This window comes from Callorhinchus milii, unplaced genomic scaffold (genome assembly GCF_018977255.1).
Source record: "Callorhinchus milii isolate IMCB2004 unplaced genomic scaffold, IMCB_Cmil_1.0 Scaffold7, whole genome shotgun sequence".
NCBI classification, from domain to species: domain Eukaryota; kingdom Metazoa; phylum Chordata; class Chondrichthyes; order Chimaeriformes; family Callorhinchidae; genus Callorhinchus; species Callorhinchus milii.
The window spans coordinates 1872784-1899822 of NW_024704748.1; the positions used below are offsets into that span (position 1 = coordinate 1872784).

General features: G+C 44.9%; 1 long non-coding RNA gene and 1 other non-coding gene across 2 annotated transcripts; one reads left to right on the forward strand and one right to left on the reverse strand.

Annotated features, from left to right (window-relative positions):
• Positions 1–21900: 21900 nt before the first annotated feature.
• LOC103190343 lies at positions 21901–26143 on the reverse strand. Its single transcript, XR_489148.1, has 4 exons — positions 25872–26143; positions 25542–25637; positions 25108–25223; positions 21901–22068 (listed from the first exon to the last, which is right to left on the reverse strand). It is a non-coding gene; the product is annotated as an uncharacterized LOC103190343 (long non-coding RNA).
• trnae-cuc lies at positions 23451–23523 on the forward strand. The gene has a single exon. It is a non-coding gene; the product is annotated as a tRNA-Glu (tRNA).
• Positions 26144–27039: the final 896 nt, after the last annotated feature.

Genomic DNA, 27039 nt, shown 5'->3' on the forward strand with positions numbered 1-27039 from the left:
GCCTTTCACTGGGGATCAGGGAGAGTGGAGGGGTAGGAGTGTTGCCGAAAGCTCGTTTGAAGAGGGTTTTGAGTCGCGCCTTGAAGGGAGGCAGCGAGGCGAAGGGAATGTGGGATGGAGTTCCATAGGGTGAACGTCAGTTGCTGTTGGAGCGGGGCAGAGTCTGCTGAGCGGAGGGAGCGGACAGGATACAGCATATAGACTCCTCTGCAGAAGACAAAGAACACACTGATGGATACTGTAGATGTTCTGCTATATCAGATATATTGGAACAAGCAAGGGGTTGAGGGGGCAATTGTGTTTTTACAATAAGGCCATCTTTTTTTTAACGTTTCGAATGGAAAAGCTCCAAAGGTTGAGAGTAATAATCCTCACGTTTGATAAGGCGCCTAATCGCGTCTTCAAGACGCCTCAACGCGCTTCGCAGACTATACTGTAGAGTGAATTTGACTCTTATTTTGTGGGCGAAAGGCGGCAGCCAATTGCGCACAGCAATATAATAATAATAATGCCATATACCAATAGTAGCCAACCTTTTCTTGATTGAATATTTCTTAATGTTTGGTCACACGTAAATTGCGCTACTTAACAGCTACTGCAAACAAAATAACACAGACTTTACCGAGACCAGTGCGAACGTTCAGCGGGGGGGCACTTTTGGCGCCCGGACCTTTTGGGCTGGGGTAGGGTTTATATGCAAAACAACTTGAATTTATTAATGGTGACCTTCACTCGGGACAGCACCACAGAAAGAAACTGGGCACTGGTCGTTTACAGGAAACAAAATGGAGGGGGAATGCTTATATGATGCGTGAACGTGACGTGTTGTGCTGCATCGCCTCGGACATGAGCGGTTCAGGGTCTGCAACGTTTGTGCGACCCTCAAGTACAAATAGGGGATTGTTGTCATCCCACAGAGGAAAATCACAGCCCCCCCATCACCCACCCACCCACCCACCCACCCACCCTCTCCGGACATTCGAAACATTCACCATTTTGTCCGTGCAGTCTGTTGACCTTTCCCGTTGCTTGCATTCAGCGATTTAATAATATAAATTGCTTACATTTAAAAAAATTTCATATTAATTTAAAAATCCCCCATTTTTTTTTAAACTTTGGGATCATAATAATAATAATCCTTACATTTGATATATGACCTTTCATGTCGATGCATCTCAAAGTGCTTCACGTGATATATGTATACACAGGATATACTTCACAAGATATATATCCTGTTACCCTAATATCCTATTGTGACTATTTTGCAGGTGAAAGCTTGCAAGACCTCTTTTGTCTCAATTGAAGATTGCATTAAATTGTGGGGCAAAGTCTGATTTATTTTGGAAGTTTTTTTGTGAATGACATTGCTTCAGTTTCGTTTCAAGATCAATCCTGTTTCCGGTGTTTACCTTATTATTAGATGGCTGAAGCAGATATACAGGGGTGGATTTTTTGAAGAGGAAGACTGTTCCATTACATTAGTCCTGTACATGCCTACCACCATCATCATAATAATGATCCTTGCATTTAAGATATCACATCTTCGAGATCTTTTCACGACTTACCCCTTATCACGCCTTCGAGACGTCTCAAAGCGCTTCGCAGAATACTATACCCACCACAATGTGCCTCATCCTCAGCAAAGCACCCGTGCTACTTATCAATTTCTCACGCCATCTATTTTTAACGACCTTGTTTTGATGTTAATTACAACAGTTTGATTTGGTGTCTTAATCCTGAAAACAAATGCCTCGCGAGGAGAGTGTAATTGAAGGGATATCCTGACACTCAAAAGATTAATTTACTGTTAGAATTAAACCAAGCTGGGTCTTGATCGGATCAATATAGTTAATCCATTTCCGTTGCAATCGGAATCACACAAATAACCGCAGAGTTATTTGATGTGATCTCGGTAGAATTAGTGAAACTTGCAAACACCCATACGCAAAGAGGTGATGATGCCTTTTTCCAGGTGACATACAATTGGCCCTTAGAAAAGTAATGGGTAAGATAAGCATCACATGGTTTGCAGAGAAGACCGAGGTTTAGACTGTTTTAACAGTTTCTCATAGAAACCCTCGTATTTTAATCGTGAACCGTTTGAACCTTAGTGAGATGGGATCTCAAGGGTCTCCTATCTCTGGAGAGTGAAATCAGACAACAACAAGATTCCATTTATAGAGCGCCTTTCACGTCGGGAGGACGTCCCAAGGCGCTGTACAGTTGGGTCAGGACCCGAGCAGGGGGAAATGGTCAGGGTGAGGGGAGGGAAGGGAGGGAGCGAGGAAGGGGAAAATGGTGAGGGGAGGGAAGGGAAGGAGTGAGGAGGGGGTAGAGAGTCAAGACGGGAGCTGAAGGTACGGTCAAAGAGAAAGGTCTTGAGACCGGCCTTGAAGGAGGAAAGGGAGGGGACGAAGGCGAAGGCACTGGGGGATAGAGTTCCAGAGCCTCAGGGCTGAGAGGCTGAAGGCCCGGCCACCGATGGTAGGGCGGTTGGGGCGGGGGATGTGGAGCAGACCAGAGCCAGAGGAACGGAGGGTACGGGCAGGTGGGTAGGGGGATAGTAGGTCGGAGAGGTAGGAGGGAGCGAGGCCGTGAATGGCCTTGTAAGTGAGGATGAGGATCTTGAATTCGAAATCATCAGACGGTCTAATGTATTGAGGTATCACTGCGTTATTCATCTCCACGAGTTCTCTGCTGACTAGCAGGATCTCAGTCTCGAGTAGCGTCAACCATAACTACCTTCAATAATCTCCCTGCTTCTAGCCGTCTGATGAGCAGATTTATTTCATGGACAGCTAGCTGGATTAAAACAACACTGTTCCATTCACTGTGCTCAACTGCGGAAACTGTGAAACCCGATTTGTGTAGAGAATATTGATCTATCCTGTCCGAGTCCTCTATTCAGATGCAGACTCAGCTGTTTATGCTTATGCCAGGCAGTTACAATTAATGCCATTGTAAGGCAGGGTGGACATTCTGTCCTGGATATGTTGTTACAGCAATTGATTCTTTCATGACCCACACACACAGTCCGAATTGGTTTTGGTGTGGATTTTCAAGACCTCTTCCACACATTTGGATTGGGTAATGCACGAGGAATGCTGGGTTGCAGAGCCAATCTTTCAAGGCTCTATAAGTAAGTCGGACTCAAGACCGCAGTGCTTTGGTAAGGCTGCACCTGGAGTACCGTAGTCACTTAGTTATTTGCAACATAAGGAGACTGTCAGTCATTTTCAAGTCAAAAGCAGAGGAAACATTTCTTAGCAGGTATATCAACAGCTGGGACGAGTTACCAGAAAGCAGTGGTGGAGGCCACTGCATAAGACTCGTGTAACTGACTGCTTAATGAGTCATAATCATGCTCTGTAAACGCGATGCTGACATTCCTGTGACTTGCATACAATTCTCACTCTGCCTCCTCTATCTCTGTCCCTTCTGTCCCTTCTGCGCTGCTCTAACTACGCCCAATGCGAACTTAATAATAATAATAATACTTGCATTCAATGTAGTGCTTTATCTCTTTGTGGAGACATCTCAAAGCGCTTCACAGAACCTATTGTAAAATTAATTGTCTTTGACACTAATTTTAGCGGTGTGATACCTGGGTGCTCTTCCACTCCACTCCTGAACATTAACTATAACATACACATTTTCTTACAGAGTTGTACGACAATTTTCCACCTTGTTATTACTGCTTCTCCTGCCTGCGACTTATGTGTGAAATCCTTCAGTACCCTAACCAGCATTTCACAATCTTGTCAGCTGTTAATGACCCTCTCGCTTCCTCCCAGTCAGCGCGTTTAATATTTTAACTTCTTCTTAATGTGTTTGTTTTGTTGGGCTAGCACTTTATCCTGCAACAGGGATTTTCCATGCACACCATTCACAATCTAAACTGTGCTCCAGTTTCGTTTTCAGTCACCCATTTGACACGTGCGTTGCAACGCTTTAGAGTGCGTTTGCTGCTAATTGATAACTTGGTTGCCTGGTTAGAAAATCAAACGCAGGTGAGGTGCGAAAGTGATGGAAGAATAGAAGTGATGTGTCAGGGACAGAAGGTTACATGTCAGTAAGCTAATCTGTACCAGGAGACAGCTCAGAATCTATCAACTAGAATAATAATCCTTGCATTTGATACAGATTGCCTTTGAGACGTCTCAAAGCGCTTCGCAGACCAGACTACAAATTGAATTGACTGTGTATTTTGTGAGTGAAACTCGGCAGCTATCTACGCACAGCGGCATCCCACAAACAGCTGTGGATTGAGTGCACAAATTATTATTATTTTTAAAAACCTAAACTGGATCATCTGGGTAGGAGCAGTGTGAGACACTCGCCACTGAAGGCCAACTCGGCATTATTTTTTCTTTACAAATATCTTAGGAAAATGTTGTCAAGCGCTTCACAGAAACCAATTGGAAACCAAAGTAAGGTGGGAAATTAGGTGGCATTCAAACAGGTAGGTTTTTAGAAAGAGTAAGGTCGTAACATGGATTAAAATGCGAGGGCACTTTAATGGTGGAATAGAAGTTCTCAGACTTGGCGCTGACGGAATATAGGACACTCGAGATTTTGTTGGTTACTTTGGAAAAAAATTTCTTCAACCATTTAATTGATCCAAATCAGTCATTTTGGAGAGAGGGGAGAAATCAAGGCTTGGATCGAATAGAGCAGCGAAGCTATCCTTGCTGCAAACATCGGGTCGGAATTACAAAAAAGCTGTTATTTCTTGGAGTTAAACAAAAAATGGGGTCAAATTGGTGGAAAAAACAATTTAATACCTTGTAGGCTTATGAAGAAATTGGAATGCTGGTTCCTGCCATGTACTCAGTGTAGAATTGTGTGCAGCCCGTTTTGACGTAAGCTTTGCACAGAGTGTAGTGGACGTTTCTGCAAGCAATGGAGGAAATATCTCAGGCTTGAAACTCCACCTAGATTTAGCCAGCTCAGGTCATTTTTGGCTTTAAAATACCAGATCAGAGCTGTCGAGAATGCTTGAATTCAGACTTATAATAATACTAATATAATAATAATAATCCTTGCATTTGAGATAACGCTTTTGAAGTCTTCTCGATGTCTCAAATCGCTTCACAGAATAATAATAATAATAATAATCCTTGCATTTGATATAGCGCTTTTCACATCGGGAGGATGTCCCAAAGCACTTCACAGAACACACTGTAAAGAGAATTGACTGTATATTTGTGGGCGAACGCGGCAGCCAATTGCGCACAGCAGCGTCCCACAAACAGTCGTAGATTGAAAATGACCAATTTATTATTGTTTTGGTTTTGGAGGGATTATTATTAGGCTCTGTGTGGAGTAAGGAAACTTACCCAAGGTTTCGCCCTCTGCCTGGAATTGAACCCAGGTCTCTCACTTGCAAAGCGAGTGCTCTAACCACTGAGCTACAGGATTGTTTGCATTTGACATGTAGCGCCTTTCATATCGGGAGGGTGTGCCAAACACTTTACGGGATTTACTGCTAAGTGTAGTGACTGTATTTTGTGGGCAAACACGGCAGCCAATTTGCACAGCAAAGTCACGTACAAAGAGCCATATGTATGAATCTGCTGGAGAAGACTAATAAGTCTGTTGAACCAATTTATTGTCGCATGACCGATCTTCTAATCCCAATTCCCTGACCTTTCCCTCATAACCTTAATTCCCAAGTATCTATTCTGTCTCCCTTTTAAACATCCCAATTGATTCTGCCGCCACAGCTTTCTAGGTCAACTCAGCAGGTTCCACGAGTGTGAAGGAATGTTTTCTGATCTCGTGTTCAAATAGCCTCAGTCGCTCACCTTCCCAGCTCACTCATGAAGAACGGTCACTTGGGCACTTTTACCAGAGGAAGACCAATCCCTGGAGCAGAAAGTCAGAGCACCTCCCAGACGGAATCAAACGATTTGCACCAGCAAAAAAAAAATCACATCCAATGCTTTATAGGCCATCCCTGACAGTGTGCTGCAGGGTTTGTTGAACTTTTATCCATTTAATCCCCGAATAGAATTTATAATATAAACCACTGGTGATACAATATACTGCAGATCAATGCAGATCCCTGACTGTTCAGTGCCTTGAGAAGTCTTCCTGACGTGAAAGGCGCTCGATAAATGTAATTTGCTGCTGCTGCTGCTGTTGTTGTTGTTGTTGTTGTTGCTGTTGTTGTTGGTGTTGTTGTGCTTCCAGGCATTATCAGACAGGAGAGCAAATGACTAGATTGCAGAGTCCAACCCCCGACCTGTTTCTTTTTCCAACGGGATTGTGAGAATGTGCCCTATCTACAGTTTGACAAGACAAATCCTTAGCCAAGAATTCCTTTTGCACATACAAAGTTGAACTGATCCCTTAATGATGCTCGTGTCCGGCTGAGGAAAGGGGCTGCCGGGAACTCATCCAGGATTTGAGGGTTATGGCAACATCGCAAAGCTTCCTTCTGTGCAGCTATTCAAGGCGTATGCTTTTGCACCTTGGAACTGCCGCGGGTGAGTTTTGTTTTGATAACCTAAACAGGCTGTGTTATTTAAGCAACTGGACATCACTGCGGCACAAGTTTGCATCCCGCACAGAACGAGACGGAAAGTGACACAGATCAGCTCCGGGATGAGGAAGGCAAAATGTCATCCTGGTGTCAAAAAATCCACAAAGACCTTTGAAGTAGTTTTGCTTCAACAGGGCAGCCTCGAATGCTAACCCGCTTAATCTTGATAAATGCGTGGCGAGCTTGCCAAAACACAGCGCGTTTGATTCAGGATTATTCTTGGATTATTTATGATTTCTATAAATTGCGGATAAACACAGCCGTAATCTTTTAGCACGGCCTGTTTGAAAGAAGGCAGCAGGGATCTGTTTCACATCCTCCTCCACCATCTCTCCCACTCCCCCCCCCACCCCCAACCCGCGTTCTCTGAAACAAGCCCTGCTGTTTGTAGGTAAAATTTGGCTGTGGATTTACTTCACTGAATATGATTGGTTAGCACTTTGGCTTTGATCAGGGTTTTAAGAATAATTAAATCATAATCTTTTCATTTGGTATGGAAACTTTCACATCGGGAGGATGTTTCAAATTGCTTCACAGGATATTATAGAATCATGGAATATTACAGCACAGAAGGAGGCCATTCGGCCCATCGTGTCTTGTGCTGGCTTTTTGGAAGAGCTACCAACTAGTCCCACTCTCCCGCTCTTTCCCCATAGCTCTGCAATTTTTTCCTTTTGAAAGCTGTTATTGAATCTGTTTCCACCCTTTCAGGCAGTGCATTCCAGGCCGTAACAACTCTCTGTGTAAAAAAAAAGTCTCCTCATCTCCCCTCTGGTTCTTTTACCAATTATCTTAAATCTATGATATACTGACTGTGCATCTTGTAGGTGAATTTGCACACAGCAATGTCTTGCAGACAGCCAAGACACGAAAGACCATTTTTTTCGATGGGAAAGTTCGTAAGGACAGCAGGAGAATTTCTCTTCTTTTTTCAAAGAGCACCCTGGCATCTCAACACCCACCTGATCAGAAAGGTAGGTTGTCAGTTTAACATCTCATCCAAAAGGAAGGCACCTCAACAATGTAGCACCACCCAGTACTGCATTGGAATATCCGCCTAGACTATATGAGTTCCAAGTCTCGACATGAACCCATGACCTTCTGTCTCGTTGGTAGACGAAAGTGCTACCAACTGAGCCAAGCGGACGTACTGGGTTTCAGGTTAAACAGAAATTATCCACTGTGCGAGTGAGCACAACGTCATTTGGCATATTGCAGCTCTCTGCTTGGACACAAATTTGACTTGAATACGTTACATGTTTGCTAGAGTCCACTGTGTCGTTTCATGGTTGTCTCAAATAGGCTCTTAGCCAGGAAGGGCTGCCCTATCGCAACACAGTTAAACATTACCTTTCACCTCCGGCACTTGGGTTGGAGTCAATCCCAAAACAATGATTCTACTTTTTTTTAAAAAAAGGAAGTTTAACGTTGATAGCTGGCAAGAACTCTTTCGCAGTATGTAGCCTCTGTCAACAAGTGGCTCCATCCATTGATAGTTTTGTGTGTTCCTGTTGTTTGGGACGGTGTGGGCAATTGCATTGGTGGAACGGAAACAGTGATCAAATAATGGTTGCCAACACAACAAGCATCTCCCAGTCTACCACGTACTGATGGTGTGTATTTGTTTCGAAGAATGAGATGGAAATGACAGGAGTTGGCAAGGTTGTTCCTTGTCTAATTCCCAGTTGACTCAAGTTCACAGAACAGACGTGTCAATAATTCACCGTTAATCGACAGCGACTCAGTATCGCGCATCAGGCTACCCTCCGTACACAGTATGTGGTGGGAGACGCTGAATTGGCATTAACAAGTGCCTCTCTGAGGTTATGGTTAAAATGTATTATTCAGTTTTAAGGGTTCTCTTCATTACATCTGACCTATGACGCAGTTGGCTCGAGTCCTTGTTTCTCCAAACCAGGATAAAGAGAACAAAATGTTTATTTCCTCAACAAGTTTCTTGTTTGATCAGCCAAGTCCCTGACACACATGGAAACCCATCACTGTGATTAAGCGTACCTGAACCAGATAGAGTTCCATATATATGTATATATATATATATGCCACCGATGCATGGAAAGCAACAGCAATTGTTAACCCTTACCTTTAAATGTGGGGGTGGGGGTGGGGTGCCATCCTCTAGATGAGGCGTTATACTGTCATCTTCTCTACCTGTCCTGGTAGACGTTAAAGATCCAAATGGCACGATTTGAAAACAGAAGGGAGTTTGTCCCAGTGTTCGGGCCAACAATCTCCCAGTTAAATAAATTGGGGCATTCATTCCAGGTTTTGTGTGGAACATTACTGTTGTATTCCACAAAATATATACAACAACAACAACAAGATTCCATTTATAGAGCACTTTTCATGTCGGGAGGACGTCCCAAGGCGTTGTACAGTTGGGTCAGGACCCGAGCAGGCGGGAAATGGTCAAGGTGAGGGGAGGGAAGGGAGGGAGCGAGGAGGGGGTAGAGAGTCGAGAGGGGAGCTGAAGGCTCGGTCAAAGAGAAAGATTTTGAGACCGGCCTTGAAGGAGGAAAGGGAGGAGGCGGCGAAGGCACTGGGGGATAGAGTTCCAGAGCCTCGGGGCTGAGAGGCTGAAGGCCCGGCCACCGATGGTAGGGCGGTTGGGGCGGGGGATGTGGAGCAGACCGGAGCCAGAGGAACGGAGAGTACGGGCAAGTAAGTAGGGGATAGTAGGTCAGAGAGGTAGGAGGGAGCGAGGCCGTGAATGGCCTTGTAGGTGAGGATGAGGATCTTGAATTCGATCCTCTGGGGGATGGGGAGCAGTGGAGGCGAGCGAGGGCGAGGGTGGGAGTGATGTGGTCGCGGTGTCTGGTGCGGGACAGTACATGAGCTGCAGAGTTCTGAATGACCTGCAGTGTGGAGGGAGGGCCGGGAAGGCCGGCGAGGAGAGAGTTCCCATAGTCCAGCCTTGAGGTGATAAAGGCGTGGACCAGAGTTTCAGCCGCGTGAGGGGTGAGGTAGTGCCGTAGTCTGGCGATATTCCGGAGGTGATGGAAGGCGGTGCCAGTTGTGGCGCGGATATGAGAGAGAAAGGACGATATAGATGCTACACTTCACAATAAATCATGTGAAGCGCCACAAGACGTCCTCCCGACATGAAAGGACCTGTATCAAAATCCAAGGATTATTATTTATTGTTATAATTATTATTATAAGTGACACCCTTAACCTCTGGAACAGCTTTTCTCCTTGCTACCAGTCTTTAAATGTCATCTAAAAAATCTACCTACCTCTCCAACCATGTCTACGGTCACCTCTCCCTCTGCCCTCCCCTTTCTCTCTTTCTCTGTGAAGCGCTCCGAGACAATATCCTACACGTGAAGGGCGCTATGTAGATGCCAGTTGTTAGAAACCATCTGAATTTTATTGGCTGTGGGGTGGGGGGAAGGTACTTTGTTCCCTACAATTAATATTGTGAACAGGAGGCGTCTGTTTCACAGTGAGATAGTCAACCTCTTTGAAACACGAACAAGGCTTCTGTTTATTTCACTCAGCCCTCGCTAATCTAGGGGTGGTTTATTCTACAGTATTTTCTATGCAGATTAATTCACTTCTCTGTTTGTTTTACACAGCAGGTGTCCTGCGGAGAATGCTTTTTGGCTGGCTTTCACATTCAGATGGAAATGAGCACATGCCTTTCGCGAATGATGGTAATTAACAAAATCAGCACCGAGTTGCTGACAGCTGTTTCTCTGAAGCAGCAAAGTTCCTCGCCCGGCCAGACTGAGACAATGACACTGTTGAGCACTGTACCCTTAACGGAGATTGGAAGTTATTTCAAAACACATAGCGACTATTTGTGTTTATGTAATTCTGCCCATTTATACAACAATATATAATTGGAATAATCCTTGCATTTGATACAGCGCCTTATCACGTCTTCGAGACGTCTTAAAGCGCTTCACGGAATATACGGTAAAGTGAATTGACCGTATATTTTGTGGGCGAAACGCGGCAGCCAATTGCGCACGGCAGTGTCCCACAAACAGTCGTGGATTGAGTGACCCAATTATTTTTTTAAGGGATTATTACCCCCAGAAACGCGATCTGCCAATCAACTAACAACTGGATTCTTACTGACTGCTGGGTAAACAGAGGAAACTTGGGAGTCAGGATTCCCTGCCCGGGATTCAAGCCCAGGACCTCTCGCTTGTGAGGCGAGTGCTCTAACTACTGAGCTACTGGACTTCACCCATTTATAACAATAATATTAAGAAAGTTACATTTGCATTACATTGAGGTGGGTTCCTTTTTTGTTTCTCTGTTAGCAATTTTGTATTGTGTTCAATTTTCTGCAACAGAAAGAATAAAGTACAATAATTATATCATGAAGTATAAAATATATATTATATATTCTGTAGTGATACTGTAAGAACAACAACAAAATTACACGTGTAAAGCTCCTTCCACGTCGGAAAGACGTTCCAAGGAGCTGGACAGACAGAGTTACGGACCGGAGCTGGGGGTCGGGGATGGTGGAGGGTGGAGGGCAGGGGGGGGGGAAGCAGGAAGATCTAAAGCACGGTCGAAGAGGAGGTAAGGAGTGGAGACAGGTGTTGAAGGTGGCAAGGGAGGGGGCGAGATGAAGGGACTGTAGGACGGAGTTCCAGAGGGTGGGGGCAGAGTGCCAGAAGGTCCGCCCGCCAGTAGTGGGGCGAGCAAGGGGAGGGGTACGTGAAGCAGGCCGGAGCCCGCTGAGCGGAGGGAGTGAACAGGATGGTAGGGGGTTAGGAGGTCACAGAGGTAGGGAGGAGCAAGACCATGGAGGGCTTTGAAGGTGAGGACCAGGATCCTTAGCTGTATCCTCTGTGTGATGGGAAGCCAGTGGAGTCGGGCGAGGATGGGGGTGATAGGGTCGCGGAGCCTTGTGCGGGAGAGGACACGGGCTGCAGAGTTCTGGATGATCTGCAGCCTGTGAAGGAAGGAGTTGGGGAGGCCAACAAGAAAGAAGTTTCCATAGTCAAGCATCGATGTAATAAAAGTATCTATGAGGGTTTCAGTGTGTGAGACAGTGTTGGAGCGGGGCGACGTTGCGGAGGTGGGGGAAGGCAGAGTGGGTCATGGTGCAGATGTGGGGTAGAAAGGATAGTTGAGGGTCAAACAAGACCCCAATGTTCCGGACTGGCTTAGTAAGGTGCAGTGCGCAACCATGGATAGTGATGCTGTCAGCGCCTGAGGTGAAGAGGCACTGACGGGAGCCAATCAGGAGAGCCTCGGTCTTGCTGACGTTCAACTGAAGAAAGTTCGCTCTCATCCAGGACTTGATGTCTGACAGACATTCTATCAGAACAGCACTGGTTCCTGGAGTCGAGGGTGGAGACAGAGAGGGAGAGTTGGGTGTCAAACATGTGGGAGTTGACCCCATATCTGTGGATGATGTCACCAAGAGGGAGCGTATAGATATTGAAGAGGAGGGGACCAAGGACAGAGCCCTGAGGAACACCGCACAAGACGGTGTGGGGCCTAGAGGGGAAGCCGTTTGTGGAGATGAAGTGGAGGCGGTGTGAGATGTACAATCTGAACCAGTCAAGGACAGCACCGTGGAGGTTGAGGGAGAGGAGAGGCGGTGGATGAGGATAGAGTGGTCGACGGTGTCAAAAGCAGCGAAGAAGTCTAGGAGAAGGAGGAGGCAGAGGATCCCTGGTCGCAGATGCGCAGAATGTCATTTGCCACTTTGACCAGGGCTGTTTCTGTGCTGTGGGCGGCACGGAAACCCGATTGGAGAGGTACGAGAAGGGATTGGGGGGAGAGGAAGGAGCGAAGCTGAGAAGCAACAACTCATTCCAGGACCTTATAGAGGAAAGGGAGGTTGGAGATAGGGCGGTAGTTTGGGAGTAGAGAAGGCTTCAGGGAGGGATTTTTAGGGATATGAGTGATTACAGCGTTTTTTTATGGGCTGGGAACAGTACCAGAGGACAGGGAGAGGTTTATGATGCAGTGAGTAGCGGGACAAGGAGGTGGAGCTGGGAGGAAAGGAGGGGAGTAGAGATGGGGTCGAGGGAGCAGGTGGTAGGTTTCAAACGGATTATGGTGGTGATGTGAGAGGAGGGGGAGACAGATTCATATTCTATAACAACATGATATTATTATAGAATACCTAATAATCCTCACGTTTCATCCAGTGCCTTTCACAATGTGGGGGGGAGGGGATGACCTAATGCTCAAATTGCTTAACAAAATATACCGTAAGACACAGTGACCAAGTATTTCTGAATACAGCACCTTTGGTGTAGCAAAACACCGCAAAGCTATTGCCGCGCGGAAACAGAGGGGGAGCCTGAGCAGGAATGGCGGGAGCAGTGGCGAGGGGAGGGAGGTTTGGGGAGGAAGTAAAAGAGACAAGTTTTTAGGCTGGTTTCGCATTTTAGATTTCCAGCATTATTGTGTGAAGTTAAACATTGATGGTTGCCTTATGGTGAAACGATGGCCCAAATTGGCAGAGTCACCAGTGTCTGGGCTTTGCTTAGTGAGGGGGATTTTTTTTTTTAACCCTGTTTGTCGAGCTGCAGGGAAACCCCACGCATTGCTCTCTGGATGCTCAGCGCATTCAGACCGGTGGACTGGACGCGATTGGTTCACGCCCTTCGTTTCTACTTCACGGCTGTTTGTGGGACATTGCTCTGCGTCAGTCAGCTGGCGTGTTTGCCAAATAAATGCTACCCATTCCCAGCGTGGCCTGTGAAGCACTTCGAGGCAATATCATGACAACGACAACAACTTGTGTTTATACAGCACCCTACACGCAAAAGGTGGTGGGTGGGAAGGGGGGTGGTGGTGGGGTGGTGGCATCCCAAAGCGCTGGGAAGACATGGAAGGCGCATGTCAAATATAAGGATTATTATTATTATTATTATCAATACTCTCTGCCGTGCGCTGCGTGGAAGAGATGTGGTGCGACTCGTCAGCTCTGTGCGGCGTTACGATCGGAGCAGCCGGGTAAGAGTTGCTAGTATTTAAGCCAGAGCTTGTCTCTTTGCCAGGAACAGAAGAGCGACTGCAGCTGCCTCGAGATTCTGCAGCAGTCCGACAGATCCAAACATACTGCTGGCAGATCTGTGCACCCTGCTTATCTTCCTGTGGAACTTTCTCCCAGACTGCTATCGTTGCCAGGGCTCCCTGGCCCTCTTTGCGCAAACAGACGTTCAATAGCAGTCGACTGTCACGTGGGGAAACCAAGAGTATCAGCATAACACATCGGGTTACGGGAAACCCATGACTGACTCGCCAGTTAGTACACCCCGGTCCATTTTCTCTGCTCCAAACACTTCTGTGCTCCCGTCATCAGGATTCTGAGCGTCAACGATACTTAAATGTATTCTGGATGCAACCTGTTGTTTGCATCACCTAATCTATAGTTTTTTTTAAAAAAATGCTTGCACAACTTTTTGAATACGCTGCATTTGTACAGCTGTGAGAGAAGCTGGATTTCTCCAATAGTATAATAATAATAATAATCCTTGCATTTGATATAGCGTCTTTTCACGTCTTCGGGACGTGCGGAGCAAGGAAACTCGCCCAACATTTCATTTCGCCCGAATCTCTCGCTCTCACCACTGAGCTACAGGACTCCAGTGTAGTGGTGGGTATTTATGTTCCCTGCTCCATATAAGCACATGCAACATCCATTGCTCTGAAAACCACCGCCTCCAAGTGGTGCTGGGAGCAGGAGTTCAGTGAGGTTTGTGTTGCCAGAGACTTCATTTATACTCACACGTAACCAGCGGAAAGACTTATGAAGTGAAACCCATTTTGATTCTAGGTTACATTTTGTATCCTTGCTTAACATTTAATGTGTGTGGAAAAAACACCAAATCATCCCCCAAATCCATTAGTACATATATGTTACTACTTCCACCATTAAGTATTTGTTATTCGTGATTTTTTTTATTCATGTTGGATGTATCACACCCGAACTTCAAATATTGGTGATATTCTAATCTTTTTGGATTGCAAAAATAAGGAACAAACACTCTTAAAGTACAGCCTTCCACTGATGATTGGATTATCCCAATCAATGACTGATGCAGATTCAGGTAAAGGGTTAGATTTACAAAATTTCCCTTAGCAACTCTAAACCCATGGCTTCTCATCCTACTGCCTTGGTGCATCCTGAACTATTGTTCTGGGTTTATTTGTTCAATATCGGTTCATTTTTCCGCATCGCTCTGAGTACCCGATGACAAAAGAGGGTCGATTGGTTAATGTTGAATGAAGTTTGACGTCTCTTGAGATAATCCTCCAAACTGTAAGCAACTTGAACTCATTCCTGTTCTTTTAATTACATGTTGTTTTAAGACATGCTGAAGAAAATCCTACGTTCAATGTCTTCCTGGGTAGACCAACACAAACTGCTTCTACCATAGCTGCCTATTGAATAAATCCTCAGCTTGTGTCCTTGTAATTAACGACAACGTGTCTTTATTGCATTCTTTAACAATTGGAGTTTGATTCACGTGCAGTTTTTCCTGCGTTAGATTGGAAACTCACCCATTCAGATCATCACTTCTTGTTTCAGACTGCTGGCTGCTCGATCAAGGGTAAGATTTTCCTGTTTTTTTTAAAATATGCAATTAATTTAATAACTTTAATTTAATAACTGAAATATATTTTATATGAATCATTTCATTCAAAATAATTACATAAAGTTAAATTTAATAACCGCTCCGTTTTACGGTCAAGCTATTCATTTCCGGCAGAAAATTGTGTTTTATTTAATGGCTCCCGATGCTTTTCCAGCTTATAATAATGTAAAAAGACATGAAGGAAAAGGGTCTTTCGGTTCTCTGCTTTCTAAACCTTAGGACTAGAGGTGGGCTGAAAGCCATTCGGCTCATCGAGCCTGCTCAGGTGTTAGCCTGGCTTGGTCAGTAGCCTCTGAGTCAGGAGATTGTGGGTTCAAGCCCCGTGTCGGGACTTTCAAGTCACATAGCTTAGACTGACACTGCAATGCATTGCTGGGTGTGTGCTGCATTGTAGGAGATGCCATCAGTCAAATGAGATGTTAAGCTGAGGACTTAACTGACTGTTCAAGTGGACGTTAAAGATCCTGAGGCACTATTCGAAAAGAGAAGGGAGCTTCTTGTGGTATCCTGGGGCCAACAATGCCCCAAATAAAATTGGTGACTTTAGTCGTGCACTATGGTCCCCGTTGGCCTACAAACACACCGTCACTACACTTCACTTCTGCGACTTGCTTGCTCTTTGGCGACACGGTAAGACGCTGTATCGAATGCAAGGATTATTACATTTTAACGTGTGAGAATTGAACTGAATCATTCCACAAAGTTAACGAAGCCGCAGATCATCTGTTGCAATTGGGGGTGTGGGGGGGGGGTGCAATCCCGGGAAACCCGATCCCAGCATCCCGTACAATAGTGGTGCTCCCGAAATCCCGGGATTCTCCTAAATTTCGAGAGGCAGGCCACGCCAGAGACACACTCTCTCTGAGGTACCCTGGGTTCGAGGCGTTGGTGCAGGGAACGACTGCAGGTATCCTGGATGAGGTAACATTCAGCTTCTTGGGATCACGGGATTTGAGGCATTAAAGTTCTGCAGCCCTGGGACTGCAAGCCCTAGTTGAAATGCCCCAAAATCTCCTCTGCCCGTTCCCCTTTCCCTGGCTATTTCCCTCCTCCTGCCTTGTTATACATCTTCATTATTATAAACTGTTCAATCCAGCCTTCTTATCTCAGTTAAGGCAATCCTTGCATTTGATGTAGCGCCTTATCATATCGTTGAGACGTCTCAAAGCGCTTATAGATACAGAATCTACTGTAAAGTGAATTGACTATGTTTTGTGGATGAAACGTGGCAATAGTTCCATTTTGGGCCTAAATATAGTTGCTCATTTATTCTGATAATAATCTCCGTCTTGAGTTCCACATTTTGATTTATTGCGTAGAGACTGCGTGAACTCTATGGACTTGTCGGGAAACAGGAGCCATTTTTCACACAGTGAGATCTTACAAAAGAACCGTGACACACCACTGGGGGATTCTTGGACCAGGATGTTGGGAAACTATCTTATCCCTATTCGCTTTTTGACTAGTGTTATAGGATCTTTGATATCTGCCTGAAGAAGCAGTCAGGACCTCAGTTTAATATCTCATCAGAAAGGCAGCATAACATAACATGCAGGAGTAGGCCATTCGGCCCTTCGAGCCTGCCCCGCCATTCAATCATGGCTGATCTTCTAATCTAACTCCAGCTAATAACCTGACGCTGCCTTATCCCCATATCCCTTAATCCCTTTTGCAATAAGAAATCTATCTATCTCAGTCTTGAATATGTTCAAGGTCTGAGCGTCAACAGCCCTTTGGGGTAGTGAGTTCCATACATTCACCGCCCTTTGAGTGAAGAAGTTCTTCCTCAAAACAGTGCAAAAGGGCTACCTCTGATTTTAAGGTTGTGACCCCTGGTTTTAGTTTCTCCAACCGGGGAAACAATCTCCCACTATCTACTCTATCATGCCCTTTGATGATCTTATAGGTTTCTATAAGATCCCCTCTAATTCTTCTATATTCTAGAGAATATAGGTCCAAATTGGTCAGCCTATCCTCATAAGTCATCCCCTTCATCTCTGGTACTAACCCAGTAAATCTGCGCTGCACCCCCTCCAAGGCAAGTACATCCTTCCTTAAATAAGGAGATCAAAACTGCACACAGTATTCCAGGTGTGGTCTCACCAGGGCCCTATACAGTTGCAGCAAGACTTCCCTACTCTTATACTCTAATCCTTTCATAATGAATGCTGACATACCGTTCGCCTTCCTAATCGCTTGGTGAACCTGCAGACTAACCTTGTGTGATTGGTGTACAAGGACACCCAAGTCCCTCTGGACGTTACACATTCCAGTCTCTCCCCTTCTAAAAAATATCCCGCTCTACTGTTTTTGTTGCCGAGGTGGATGACTTTGCACTTCCCTACATTATACTTCATCTGCCACCTACCTGCCCAATCATCTAACCTATCTATGTCTCGCTGCATTTTTTTAATGTGATCCTCTGTGTTGACACTTCCTCCTAGTTTTGAGTCATCCGCGAATTTAAATATATTAACTTCGATGTATAGCTGAGGCCCAAGGACTGATCCTTGTGGCACTCCACTAGTCACATCCCACCAATCTGAAAAGGACCCGTTTATCCCTACTCTTTGTTTCCTACCCGTTAACTATTCCCCAATCCACGTTAATATGCTCCCCCCAATTCCATGGGCCCCTATCTTTTGGACTAATCGAATGCCTTCTGGAAGTCCAAATAGACCACATCCACTGATTCACCCTTATCCAGTTTACTCGAAATATCCTCAAAAAACTCTAGAGATTTGTCAAACACGACTTCCCTTTTGTAAAGCCATGTTGACTTGGCCTAATAATATTGTGCTCCTCTAAATACCGCACTAACACATCCTTAATAATAATAATAATAATCCTTGCATTTGATATAGCGCTTTTCACGTCGGGAGGACTTCCCAAAGCGCTTCACAGAATATACTGTAAAGTGAATTGACTGTATATTTGTGGGCGAACGCGGCAGCCAATTGCGCACAGCAATGTCCCACAAACAGTCATGGATTGAAAATGACCAATTTATTATTGTTTGGGGTTTTGGAGGGATTATTATTAGGCTCTGTGTGGAGTAAGGAAACTTGCCCAAGGTTTCGCCCTCTGCCTGGAATTGAACTCAGGTCTCTCACTTGCAAAGCGAATGCTCTAACCACTGAGCTACAGGACTCCACGAGTCAATCATTAATCAATGATTCTAAAATGTTTCCTATCACTGATGTGAGACTAACTGACCTAGAGTTCCCCATCTTTTCCTTTCCATCTTTTTTAAATAGTGGTGTGACATTTGTGATAATCATGCAATAATCTTTGCATTTGATATAGGGTTTTATCCCGTCTTCGAGACGTCACAAAGCGCTTCACAGGATACACTGTAAAGTGAATTCACCGTATATTCTGCAGGTGAAACGCAGCAGTCAATTGCACACAGCAGCGTCCCACAAACAGTCGCGGATTGAAGTGTCCAAATTATTTTTCCCAACTGAACCAGGATGGCACTAATCGAACAAATATAGAAACAAGTCTATATTGCTGAGATAATTGAAGTAACAGGCAACCTGTGCTTATTGACTAATGTGTCCTGTTTCACAGAGTAAGTGGGTCTTCTTGTCGAGTTGTGTGTACCCTACCTCTGTGACCTCCTAACCCCCTACCAACCTGCCAGCTCCCTCCGCTCAGCCGGCTCTGGTCTGCTCCACATCCCCTGACCCACCCGTCCCACCATTGGAGGGAAAGCCTTCAGCCACTGTGCCCCCAACCTCTGGAATTCCATCCCCCAGTCACTCCCCTCACCCCCTCCTTAGCCTCCTTCAAGTCCCATCTCAAAACTCTCCTCTTCGACCATGCCATCGGTCAACCCCCTACCTCTCCCCTCCCTTCTCCCCCCCAACCCCAGCTTGGGTCTGAAATGCTGTACACTGTCCAGCGGATTACACACATGTAATCTTGTTGTGCGTAATATTTTTGCTCTGCCACCATTATTGTCCGGACACGAAATTTCCTTCGATAAAGGAAAGCCTCATACCACACACACGGATCCACATTATGTTGTGGTCTCGCAACTGATTCCCGGAGGTGTAGGGTTTCACCGAGTCAATGACCTTTAACAAAGCCGCGCAAATACTGTTTGACAAGAGGAAAAATGAATTCGGAAACGAGGAAACCAGAGTTGCGAAAGAAAATACTACTGAGGTTTCTTGCCGTGGATTCGAAAGATCCATTTGGAGGCATTAAGAGTAAGCAACACGACCTTGTTGCACTGTTGTTCATTTCCATTCTCCTAAGATAACGCAAGGAGAATCGAAATCCTTGCACCATTTCCCACTCAAAAACGTAGCTATATCCGCGTTTTAATTAAAATGATTTGAATGAGCGGAATGTGACAGAGTGCTTAGTGTGACTGTAATAATGCACTTTCCAAAAAACCACAGGGGAGACAAAAAAGCTTCAGAAGGATTATGAAGAAAATCCTTGTTTTGATGTGATTTGGCTCAGTTTGACAGACGATCGGCTCTGTACAATCCTAATTGTACGTTTCATTCTCATCGCTTAATCAGAACAAAAGCGGCAGTTAAATACCGGAGCTCTTCAGCTTAAGCATTTTGCATTCATTTTAACTCTTTCAATTCCAGAATTCTGCACAAAACTTGCAGTTCTCTGTAGCTGGCAGTTAGCAACACACCCAAAAGCTGTAAAATAGTAATGTTAATCCTTGCATTTGATACAGCGCCTTATCACGTCTTCGAGACGTCTCAAAGCGCTTCACAGAATACACTGTTAACTGAATTGACTGTTTATTTTATGGGCGAAATGCGGCAGCCAATTGCACATGGCAGTGTCCCACAAATCAACAAATAAGTAATAATAATTTGGACACAGTCGTGGATTGAGTCACCAAATTATTATTATTTATTTATTTGGAAGGGATTATCATCCCCGGAAAAGCGATCCACTCATCGACTAACAACCGGGTTTCCTACTTACTCCTTGGCGAACAGTGACGTGTGGAGTAAGGAAACTTGACCAATATTTTGCCAAATAGTGTAAAATCATTTAACCATCTTGACCTAACAGTTAATTCCCTAATACATTCATTAATAATAAATTGGTCACTTCAATCCCCGACTGTTTGTGGGACGTTGCTGTGCGCAATTGACTGCTACGTTTCGCCCACAACACATACAGTCAATTCACTTTACAATGTATTCGGTGATATGCTTTGAGACGTCTCAAAGGTGTGATAAGGTGCTATATCAAATGCAAGAATTATTATTGTTGTTGTACCATACAGGAAAATAGTAAGTTTTCAATTAAATACAGAAAATGTACGGTTTCCAAAATGTTGGGAATGCACAGCATCCAACAAAGAAAGATCTATCAATGTGTCAGTTATTATTTTTCTTCAGAAATCAGTGCTGTATTACCTTAGAAATCATTTTGATGATTTTTTTTTGTGTGTGTATCAATTGAGGGGGAATTTCTTGCTGTCACAAGAGGCCGGGATGTGTTGGCTTGTTTCTTGTGTTTCGTTCTGGCATGAACTCATTTTTTAATGTAACATTCTTTAATGTGGTAAAAGTACCCGCCACCAAGAGGGTAATGTGAAATATAATGGGATTTGGATGCTCATTTCACAGCAGCGAAGCAAGGAAAGGTTGGGGAGCGATGCTGTTTATTTACCAGCTGTGCGCCTAAATTGGAAATCTCCAGATTAATTCCTTTACCCGTTGAACTATTACCATTTTTACGTCAAAATGTAATGGCGCTCGAATGTATTTTATAATTGATTCCTGAATTGCCACTGCGAGGTGCTCTTCAATATATGAACCGCAGCACAACACTGAGGACCTGGTCATTTAAGCAAAGGTGGCTGGAGGTGTTTTGAGGGTTCCCTCAAGGATTAAAGTCAGTTTATTCAACGAGCAGCTGAGCCCTCACACTGGGAAAGGGCCCAGGTTCTACTCCAAGGGGAGAAGTTGCACCTGGCTTACACTGCGCTATTTTCCTATCATTATTTATAGTGCGTAGAATTTTTATTATTATTATAATAATTTGGCCAATTTCTTGCTGAATTCTGCAACGCTCCGAAATGTTAAGACGGTGGTATAAGTCTAGACACAGTAGGAATTTCTAGTCTTTTCTGAGTTAGCTGATCTCAGTGGTGGCGAAGGCACTAAAATAAGCCTCAGTGCCCTGTGGTAGGCAGGAGACAATCAATTAGGCTTCCTGTAGTACTGTATGTGCGTGTGCGTGTGTGTATCTGTGTGTGAGTGTGTCTGTGTGTATCTTGTGTGTGTGTGTCTGTCTGTCTGTGTCTGTGTGTATCTTGTGTGTGTGTCTGTGTGTATCGTGTGTCTGTGTGTATCGTGTGTGTGTGTGTGTTTGGACTCTGAGTGAGGACCGGGACCATACGTGATTCTAATATCTCGCCCCGCAAATACACAGTCAATTCACTTTACAGTTTATTCTGTGAAGGGCTTTAAGGAGTTTCAGTGATGTGATAAAGCGCTATATCAAATGCAAGGATTATTGTCCTCATCTCCTACAATCTTAATAGCCACTTGATACTACAATTATTTTGATAACTTATTTTTCTTAACAAAAAAAAAGGACTGCTTGCCTTGCATTGCTGGCGCGAAATATGTAATATAATGGTGCACCAGAGCAAGTCTCCAGAGCAGGCAGTAGCTGAATGCACTTTAAGCTTGGTTTTATACATTGCTTAAGTGCACAAAACATTTAATTAGTGTGATCTTCGAATCAAATTTGTGGTAGGGAGTGTCTTCTATATAATCAAACCTCTGTTGATGATGCGTCTTAATATTCAGCGACCTTGTGATTAAGAAGCTTAGTTTAGACTTGATTCTTGTCCAAGTTTTGGTTCACACAGTTCTCAAATCCATCACGTTGTGTTTTAGTGCTGTTGCCAACTTTCTGTGTTGGATATTCCACCCCGTAGAAGCAGTGTTGATTTTGGAAGTGATGTTGGCCTCAGTCCCGGGAAAGGAAGGATATGTGGAGAAAGGTAAATGGCTGAGATAAGAACAAGACGAGAAAACTTGTGGGAAAGTAAAACAGTAGTCAAATCTTCCCCCCAAATTCCAACCGCACCCATGTTTCTGCACCCAAATAATAAAAAGAATGAAGCAAATGTTCTTGGGTTACGTTTAAATTACCGTAAATTTAAGAGGTTGGTCATTGAATTTTTGTTGTCTCTGTCCAAGAATGTTTTTTTTTAAAAAAACTGATACTGAATCTTTTTTGATACTAAGTCATGTTTTTTTAAGATAAGTAATAGAATTAGCATTTGGAAGGGTTATCCTAGACCTTAATTGTAGATTTATTTCTGAAGAACAAGGGCAGGGCGAAAAGCTCCTTTTTAATTTTAGAGTTTTCACTGCCTTTAAGTTAATTGTATCTGAACTCCACTTGCTTTTGATTTGGTGGATTTCAATGACATATAATTGGAAATCGTTACTAAAGCTCCTTTAGCAGACCATCAACTAGTAATTTTCAGAACAAAAATGCCTGGATTACTTAGTAGGAAATATAATTAAAGAAAAAGGGAGTCTTGCTCTCAACTGAAAGTTTTGTTTAGGAGTAAGTCGGTGATCTCCTTAAAAGATTTTAACGTGTCCTTTGGCTTGAATAAGAAAGTGCTGAACTGTGAAAGAATTATACTCTGATAATATTGGAACCATGGCATTTTGAGTACTTGAATACACAGTAGTGTGCGCACCAGAGCTAATGTTTGATCATATTTCCCCCCTGATTCTGCCGACCAACCTCTGTCCCAACATCTCACCAGCTCTGGCCAAGGATCCACTGGCTCCCCATCACCGAATGGATCGACTTCAAGATCCTCACACTCGTGTTCAAATCCCTCCACTCCCTGGCACCTCCCTCCCTCTCCGACCTCCTCACTCCCCAATCCACCACCCGGTCAGCACCTCCGCTCGACTGGCTCCGGCCTCCTGCTCGTCCCTCGCACCCTCCGCCCCACCATCGGAGGTCGCGCTTTCAGCCACTATGCCCCGAAACTCTGGAACACACTCCCTCAATCCCTCTGCCTTCCCCCCTCTCTCCCCTTTCTAAAGTACCACCTGAAAAGCTTCCTCGTTGACCGCACTTACGGCCACCTCCCCCCTCCTCCCCCCCGACTCGGAGTCACTCCGCCACTGTTAAGCGCTTTGAGATGCTACCCTGCATGGAGGGCTCTATATAAGTGCAAGTTGTTGTTGTTGATGCGTGGCGCAACTAATTTCAAACAATTACATTTCGAACGTTCGCAGTAGGCAAACTTCTATATATGTGTGAGTCCTGTAGCTCAGTGGTTAGAGCACTCGCCTCTCAAGCGAGAGGACCTGGGTTCAATTCCCAGCAGGGCAAAACATTGGCCAAGTTTCCTTACTCCACACGCCTCCGTTTACCTAGCAGTCAGTAGGAACCCAGTTGTTATTCAATTAGCAGATCACTTTCCTGGGGTAATAACTCCTTCAAAGAAAAATAATAATAATAATAATAATAAATTGGTTACTCAATCCAAGACTGTTTGTGGGACGCTGCTGTGCGCAATTGTCTGTCGCATTTCGGCCACAAAATATACGGTCAAATTCACCTTACAGTATATTCTGTGAAGAGATATGAGACGTCTAGAAGACGTGATAAGGCACTATATCAAATGCAAGGATTATTATTATATATATGTATATAAATATTATATTGTAGATAGAGGAACAAATTCTTATTACAGAATTTATTAAAATGTGCATTTTTTTTAGAGAGATGAGTATCCCCAAACTCAAAATTCAGGTGCCAATGGTTCAAAATCAAGTTTTTTTTTGAAGCAACAATTCAACACAACATCACCTCGCTTTGCTGGAATCTGTTCCATATATCTCCATGGAGCAGGAGGAGGGATGGGGATTGTCAATTGGTGCTGGAGTTTTTGTTGGTTTTGTGCTGTCACTTCACCAGTCCTACACTTACAATCTGTTAAGTTTGCTCACCGAGGTGGTCGTCTTGTTTGACCCTCGATTACCCTTTCTACCCCACGTCCGTGCCATGAACTCCTCTACCTTTCCCCACCTCCGCAACATCGCCCGGCTCCGCCACTGTCTCACACCGCAGGCCGCCAAAACCCTCAGACACGTTTTCATTACATCCAGGCTCCACTACGCAAACTCCCTGCTTGTCGGCCTCTCCAACTCCTCCCTCCATGGGCTGCAGATCATCCAGAACACTGCAGCCCGTGTCCTCTCCCGCACCAGGCTCCGTGATCCATCACACAGAGGATACAGTTCAAGATCCTGGTCCTCACCTTCAAAGCCCTCCATGGACTTGCTCCCTCCTACCTCTGCCACTCCTGACACCTTACCAACCAGCTCGCTCCCTCCGCTCAGCGGGCTCCCGCCTGCTTCATGTCCCCCGCCTCGCCTGCCCCACTGTTGGCGGACGGGCCTTCTGCCACCCTGTCCCCACCCTCTGGAACTCCATCCCGCAGTCCCTCCGCCTCACCCCCTCCCTTGCCTCTTTCAAGACCCATCTCCACTTCCTACTTCCTCTTCGACCGTGACTTCGGCCGCCCTCCTTCCTCCCCCTTGCCCTCCATCCTCCCCGATCCCGACCCCACAGCTCGGGTCCGAAACACTGATTGTCCTGCGTCTTCGGACGTTCTCCTGACGTGAAAGGTCACTGAATACAAATATAATACTGTTCTTGTTGTTGCTTACATTTACATTATCCCGGCATCTCAGTACAGTATTTTGAAAGTGGCTAATAATTCCTGCAGCACAATGACAGCGTTTGTACTCTTATCGGTTAAGATCGATGCAATACATCACTGATTCCTGCGTAATTCTTATTTTCGACCCTATCAAATAGTCTCCCGTATATCTATCACGAGTTAGTGCTTCTCCACACATGACGTGTGTTTGTATAATCTTGATTCCCCAAGTGTGTAAATGCACAAACCTGCTGCCCGATTCACTGAAGTCTATCATGCTGCAAGTCTGCCTCCTGCTTATGACATTTTCTTTACCCCTTTGAAGTTCTTGAGGTTCGAGATATTTCCCCGTTTAAGTTGACAGCTGAATTGCCAGGATAACAACAATAACAAGAAGGTGACATTTGTGGGAAAAAAAAGGATGCATTTCTTAGCATGAAAGAAAATCAATATCAGTTTGGGATCATTGATTGAATGAACAGATCATAATCTTTATTCAGACACACCATATTTTTACATTTATGGCTTTAGCAGGATATAGCTGATGTCCATTCAGCGAACAATCTATTTCTTTCCTACAATCTATAATACTCCACAGCAGAAGAATTGTGCACAATCTTTACAGCCTGGCTTTTTTGTGCAATAATAGTTGGGTATTGAACAATGAACCATTCTCACTTACAGCAATTCCCATAAGTGATCTCTTTCTCTTCCTTAGTTCCTTCTGATAGAGAACTCTGTTCGTTTATGCCAGTCCTTCCTTGCAGAACTGCGTTTCCTGAGGGCGAACAATGAAATGCTTGTAATAAATTTGCCGTTGGATCTCACACAGGCGACTGACATCTCTGAAATAAGGATGTTACACCACAGATTAGCAGTTTTTGAAATAACGTAATTACTAATTTTATTCCTGACAAACAATAATGGGAATGGGAAATGCAACACTCGGCAGAAATACACAGCCCGGTCCAGAGCAGAAAACAATAAATGATTTCTTGAGGTGTTAGCTTACCCTCGGCAGATCAGACATTTGCTTTTAGTCTTCCAACATAACTGAGCAAATAAATCCCTTCTTGCCGGGGCTTGGCAAATGGTGTTCTCTTTCCTTCCCTTCCTTTTTTGCTCGGGATTGATGATTCTGTGAAAGTTATGGCTTTCCCTTCGCAGCTTTGGATGAACTTTGAACCGTTGCACTGTTCAAGTTACAGTTAACAAACGGATTGATTTGCTGGAGGAATGTCCCTGGCGTGTGTACTGCGTCTCGTCAACTTTTGTCCCTCTGATGCCCTTGTGTGTTGCTGGGAGATGAAAAGTAACGGATGTCCGATATAATTACAAGGAATATTGCTGAAATGTGATCCTCGAATAGCTATAAAAAATAATTGATGCATCGGAGCATCAGGGACTGACTCGTGTTACCAGGCACGAGAAATCCCAAGCCGGGTGTCCTGACGTCTTGGTGTTACAAAGGAGACAAAGATGACAGTTTGTTACCTTGCGTGTTTCAAGCACGATCGAGATAAGACTCGCAGGAAAAACATATAAAGTCATGGGTCCTATCAAGGCTGGGGTGACTCAAGGTTTTATGTTTCAAATCGGAAACATTTCCCCTTTGCTTTTCGTACATTGCACTTTCCAAGAAGGTCGTAGAGCTCTCAATAGGTTGAGTTTAACCCTTTCTGAAGGTTAAAGAAAGTGCCATTCAGGTGGATATTCAGTCCGTGTCCTCTTCCGCACCAAACTCCGTGACCCCATCTCCCCCACTCTCGCCCGACTACTGGCTCCCTATCCTTCAGAGGATCCAGTTCAAGATCCTGGTCCTCACCTACAAAGCCCTCCATGGCCTCGCCCCACCCTACCTCTATCACCTCCTAACCCGCTACCAACTCGCCCGTTCCCTCCGCTCAGCCGGCTCCGGCCTGCTCCACGTCCCCCGACCCACTCACCCCACCATTGGCGGGAGAGCCTCCAGCCACTCTGCCCCCAACTCTGGAATTCCATCCCCCAGTCACTCCGCCTCACCCCCTCCTTAGCCTCCTTCAAGTCCTGCATCAAAACCCTCCTCTTCGACCATGCCATCGGTCACCCCCTTCCCCTCCCTTCTCCCTTCCTGACCCCAGCTCGGGTCTGAAATGCTGTACACTGTCCAGCGCTTTGGGACGTCCTCCCGACGTAAAAAG